The sequence below is a fragment of the Acinonyx jubatus genome, chromosome D1 (genome assembly GCF_027475565.1).
Source record: "Acinonyx jubatus isolate Ajub_Pintada_27869175 chromosome D1, VMU_Ajub_asm_v1.0, whole genome shotgun sequence".
Taxonomy (NCBI): Eukaryota; Metazoa; Chordata; class Mammalia; order Carnivora; family Felidae; genus Acinonyx; species Acinonyx jubatus.
In genome coordinates, this window is record NC_069390.1 from 40,199,090 (window position 1) to 40,205,612 (window position 6,523).

Below are 6,523 nucleotides of genomic sequence, written 5' to 3' on the forward strand. Positions count from 1 at the left end.
CAGATGGCCATCTTCTTGCTGTGTGCTCACATGGCCTTTAGTCTGTGTGGACGTGGAGAGAGAGAACTTTTGAGTATCCCTTTTTCTCCTTAGAAGGACACTGGTCCTGTGGGATTAGGGTCTCACTCTTATGACTTCATTTAGCCTTAATTACCTCCGTAAAGGCCCTATTTCTAAATATAGGCACACTATATTACACTGGGGACTAGGATTTCAACATATGAATTTGGGGAGAACACAATTCAGTCCATAACAAATACTGAAGCTTCTTCTTTAACCTAAAAGTTCATTTTTTTCCTTTTAATTCTAAGAAAAAAAATGAAGACATTATCTTGTCTTTTTTTTTTTAATGTTTATTTATTTTTAAGAGAGAGAAAGAACACAAGCAGGGGAGGGGCAGAGAGAGAGAGAGGAAAACACAGAGTCCAAAGCAGGCTCCAGACTGAGCTGTCAGGGGCTCGAACCCATGAACTGTGACATCATGACATGAGCCTAAGTGGGATGCTTAACTGACTGAGCCACCCAGGTGCCCCAAGACATTTTCTTAAGTCTTAAAAAGACTGTGGGCCCTAGGCACTGTGCCTACTATACTGGAGGAATACATACATGTTCCTGCCTGATTGGTCTGAGCCTGGATACACAGGGCTTTTGATTCAATCACATGGGAAATGAAGGCAAGGTTGTGCTGATTAGATTATGGCACTCACTAGAGCTGGGAATAGGGTCTGTCCCACCCAGATGGAATTTCTGTTATACAATCGTAGAGGGAAAGGGGCAGATGCCAGTGAAATAATGGAAATATCCATTGCAGATGTGAACAATTTACAGAAGAAGAAAGAGAACAACAAATTATCAATTAGCATATGAAAAGATGCTGGCTAGTAATTGAGGACAGGAAAAATAAAAAACAACAACGAGATATTTTTCACTTGTCACACTGGCAAAAATTTAAGTTTGATAATGTCCAGAGCTGATATATAGGGAAAAGAATGCTCCAGTATATTGCTGGTGGAAATCTAAGTTGGTATGCACATTCTGGAGGACAATTAGGTAGTAGCCATCAAAATTTTAATTGTGCATACCCTTCATCCCAGCAATCCAATTTCTCGGTATCTAACTACCATAGAAAAACATGAGGAATGTTTGCACATAAAAGCATGCACAAGGATATTCACCGCAGCATTGTTCATGTTGGTAAAAATGTATAAGAAGCCTTACAATTCGTTAACAGTAGTGTGGTTAAATAAGCTATGCTAAATACATTTTATGGAATATGATGCAGCAGCTATAAAAAAATAAAGCACATCAATATGTACTGACATGAAAATAGCCCCAAGACATATTTTAAACAAAAAAAAAATTACATGTACATATGTACATATACAAGCACATACGTAGAATGATCTCATTTCTGTAAACCAAACTGTGTTTCCAAATACACATATTGGAGATTTATATTGATATGTAGATATTATATACGTTGTGCCATATATATATATATAATATATATTATATACAATATATATATTACATATATACTATACCTTAGGCATAATTGTGCATATAAAAACATCTCAGAAAAACCCACAGCAATGTGATATGGTAGGTTCCTTTGGTAAGGAACGTGAAACTGAGTGGGGCTGATGGGGCTTTTGTGTTATTCACACTGCATGAAATTTTTTTACATCCAGACTTGTATTCAAATACTGTGCAATACTTACATTAAAGACAAAAAAAAAAAGGGGCGCCTGGGTGGCTCAGTCGGTTGAGCGTCCGACTTCAGCTCAGGTCACGATCTCGCGGTTCGTGAGTTCGAGCCCCGCGTCAGGCTCTGGGCTGATGGCTCAGAGCCTGGGGCCTGCTTCTGGTTCTGTGTCTCCCTCTCTCTCTGCCCCTCCCCCTTTGATGCTCTGTCTCTCTCTGTCTCAAAAATAAATAAACATTAAAAAAAAAAACAAAAAAAAGTAACTTGCCTAAGGACACATGGTTTTCCCTCCAGCAGAGCTAAGATAAAACACTAGACCTGTGATTGGCAAAGACCCAGCTCATCCCATTACTGACTGGTCACACAATCTCTCTGAGTTTGCCTTTCTCCACCCTCATGTCTCTCTCCTTTTCCTCACCAAATTTCTTCAAAGACCATAGTCAGCAGTCATTTCTCCCCACCCGCCTCGATTAACCCCTAGTCACTCTGTTCTCCCCAAACCACATTGCAGAAGCTGCTTATAAAAGCCTTGCAGTCAGGTTTGGGGTTGCTTAATTACTGGGGGGAGCTCTGCGTGCTGAGGCAGCTAACCCCACAGGCCTCTGCCTCTCACTAAGGATAACAAAAGCACCACTACAGCAGCTCTGCTGGTCCAGAGAGGCCATTCCAGAAGGATGTCTCTGGAGTTTTTCATGTCTGTAAAACGACTCTCCAGAAAGGAGTAAATCAGGCTTTCCTCAAAGACTGAGGATCCAAAAAAAATCATGCACGTGAGTGCACATTATAAAGTGGGGAGAGCTACAAGACCACTGGCTGCCAGGATCCCTTTTTTAAAACCTAAAAAACTTGGCTTGTTTTGAAAAGGCAGTGCATGCACAAGGAGAAAAATTCAAATAGCCCCAAAGGGAATGAGGTGAAAGTAAGCCTCCTTCCCTCCCACTTGTCCCTGACTACTCTCTTCCACGGAATCAACTGTTTTCTGGATCGCCTCGGCACACATCTGTTCAAAGTAATCTTTGTATGTACAAGCATAGATGTGTGTGCGTATACATCTATATTCATTTTTTTGACTGCCTTAGTAACACACGTTGCTCAACATCTTGCTTTTTTCACCTAACCATGTATCTCAGAGACTGATATTGATTGGTTGATAACCGTGTATCTCAGAAATACGCATATGTATAGATCTACTTCATTCTTTGTAAGAGCTGCATAGTTTTCCACTGTAAGGTTGTACCAATATGGTTTATTTTTTATTCTTTTTATTTTACAGAAAGAGATAGAGAGCAGGAGGGAGGGGCGGGGGAGAGGGAGAGAATCTTAAGCAGGATCCACTCTCAGTGCAGAGCCCAACACAGGGCTCGATCCCACCACCCTGGGATCATGACCTGAGCCGAACCAAGAGTTGGACGTTCAACCAACTAAGCCACCCAGGTGCTCCCAGTATGCATTTAATTAGTCTCTTACTAATGGACATTCAGATTGTTTTTCAAACCATGCTGTAATTAATAACTTTGTTCAGTTGCCGTTGCACACATGTGCAAATATTCTGGTAGAACATATTCTTAGGGAATTTCTGTGTTAGAGTAGCTATATTTTAGACTTTTGACGGAGTGTAGTATAGTAGAACACCGCCTGGAGCCAAGTGTTGGCTCTGCCACCACCAGTTGGGTGAACGCGGACAAGTTCCTTAGCCACTCTGGGCAACAGTTTTCCCCATCTGTCGTAGTACCTTCCTCATAGGGTTGCTGTGAAAATTGAATGAGTTAATACACATAAAACTGCTTAGAAGAGCACCTGGTGTGCAATATACACATAGCACTGGCCTTTAGTATATTACACTGATTATTTAGTCAGATTGCCTTCAAAGAGGCTAAGAATTTTTATTCCCACCATCACGTCTTATTTCCCTCACCCTCACTCCCCAACATTGCTTCTTTTCAAACTTTTTGAAGTTTGTTAACCCGATGGGTAAAAAGGGTACCCTTTTACCCATCCTCGTGATTTTAATTTTCATCGGATAAGCTCAGTTGCTGAATTCAGTGAGCTTCATGGTTCCTATTCCTACTGAACCTCCTTGGAGCATGTGACATTTGCATTTGAAGACCAGACCTGTTAGGTTGTCCCTTTCTCCTTGGCAAGTCTTCTCTACTGCTTCCCAGAACACTGCACTCTACTCCTTTGGTTTTCCACCTGCCTTTCTAACTGGTCTTTTACTGGTTCCTCTTCCTCCTTCTCTCCTGCCATGGCTCTCAAGATCTTCTCAACATGGCTTCACCTACTTTTCTGGCCTTATTTCCTATTCTTATTTCTTTTAAATACATCACCTACTTATTCTCTGAACCCTTGTATAAGCTCTCCTGCCTCTGTCTCTGCTTATGTTCAGACTGGAATTCTGTCACTTCTTGGCTTGCCATGTGAAATGCAGGACACCCTGTTAAATTTGAATTTCAGATAAGCGACTGTTTCTAGTGATCTTATTGTTTATCTGAAATTCAAATTCAACTGGGTATCTTATTTTGTTGCTAAATCTGGCAAGCCTACCCCCAGTACTTTGTACCCTAATGCGGTTAATACATCATTGTTACTTGTGTTCATACAAGAATGAAAGCCCTGACCAGGCGAGGGTTGGGTCTTTCCTTTGTATTGTGTGTAGGGCTGAGCACACGGTAGTTCCTCAGGAAATATTTGCTGAATTCAGTGCTACACATTTTCTTTTATTTGGGTATGGGAAAACTCCTTCCTCTCATTCCTTATTTCACTCCCACTTCCAGCTGCTGTTCTTGAAGATTCTGAGTAACTATATATTAGTTACCTAATCCAAACCCTCTTAGTTTATCTATAATTTTATCTGTATATATTGACACCAGTTTAAATGGATTAATTGAAACATGAAAAGGTGGTCTAGCATGGTAGCCGATGTCTCAACAGATTTAAGCCTTGGCTTCCCCACTGACTAAGCGTACAATATTAATCCACTTTTTTTCATTTATAAAATAGTAACGAGAAGTGTCTTACTATAGGCACTTGTGATCTAATCAGATGATATCCAGGCCAGGCACTTGGTATATAGTTAGGGCTCAATATATGTTAGCTATTATGGCATTGAATATTGAAGACTTTTCATTTAAAGACTCATTCATTTGGTCCCAAAATGTGGAGGTCTTTTGACAGTAGGTCTTTTTGCTTTATTTATTGAGGTATAATTGACATATAACATTAGTTTCAGGTATACAACACAATGATTCAATATTTGTAGATACTGTGAAAGAAATCACAATACGTCTAGTTAACATCTGTCACCATAGTTACAAAAATTTTTTCCTTGTGATAAGACCTTTTAAGATCTACTCTTTTAACAACTTTCAAATATGCATCGTGTTTTTATGTGCATGAGCAGGGGACTGTTGCCAATGATGGGAATAGAAATGGGTAAAATGGGTGTGGTCCCTGTTCTCACAGATCTTACAGTCTAGCGTGAGCAATAACCAGAGTTAGAAAAAAAAAAAAACCCACAAATATGTAATTACAATCCATGAACGATTCCACAAAGTTAAACACTGGGGGCTATAAGAATTTACAAAAGGGGTCCTGACCTAGTTCAAAGAAAGCTTCCTTGAAATAATACCTGACATTTAACGAATACTCAGCATACACCAGTGTATTTGATTGCTGGGGCTACCGTAACAAAGTACCACAAACTGAGTGGCTTAAACAACAGAAACCTATTTTCTCACCATTTTTGAGGCTAGAGGTCTGAGATCAAGTATAGGCCGGGTTGGTTTCTTCTGAGACCTTTCTCCTTGAGTTATAGCCATCTTCTCCCTGTGTTTTCACAAAGTTTTCCTCTGTACCTGTCTACATCCATATTTCCTCTTCTTATAAGGACACCCATCGTGTCGGATTAGGGCCCACTCTAATGACCTCATTTTAACTTAATTATCTTTTCAAAGACCCTATCTCTAAATATGATCACATTCTGACATCTTGGGGATGTGGACTTCAAACATATGAATTTTGGGGGGCACACAATTGAGCCCGTAACAGCCAGGTACTAATCTATAGTCCTTACTTGAGTTATTTTACAGCCATCTTATCCTTGTTATTTTCTACATTAAACTGATGTACAGAGAGGTTAAACCTTGCCTAAGGTCATACAATACCTAGAAATCAACAGAACTGGGGCTTAAACCCTGATGACCACTCACTAAAGGCTTATGATGCTGAAGGATGAGTTAGAGCTGGCCCAGCAGTTTAGAGGGAACATACTAGGCAGAGGGAGAAAGGGGGAAAGGACCTGGAGTGGAAGAGAGCCTGGCACATACGAAGAAGTGAAAAAGTAGAGCTGATGATGTTACAGAAGTGGGCCAGGGCAAATCATGGCAGTCCTTACAAGCCACAGTTAGGATTAAAATTTTGGTCTTTATCCTAAGAACAATCAGAATCTAACACTGAAAGAGGATTCTACCTGTTGAATAGAGAAAATCACTTGAAGGAAGTTCAAAAATCTTAGTTTTAATTTTTTACACTTGAGGCCCCTGAGGTCTGCTAGTTTTTTCAGTACATTACACTCAAGCTTCTACCTAATCTACTTAAAGTAGGCGGGCATGTATTTGAAAGGAATGCATAGCATAGGTGAGCTGTATGCTATGCTGGGCTCCCCAGAGGGAATAGGGGAATTGAAAATTCCAGGTCTGTCATCAGAGGAAGACTTCATCTTGGTCTGTTGTTTGGGCAACCTTAAACGGAAAAACGTAGTCAGGGCCACAACTCAGCATTAAAACTTCAGTTGCAAAGAATAAGACCAGCTTTGCCTAA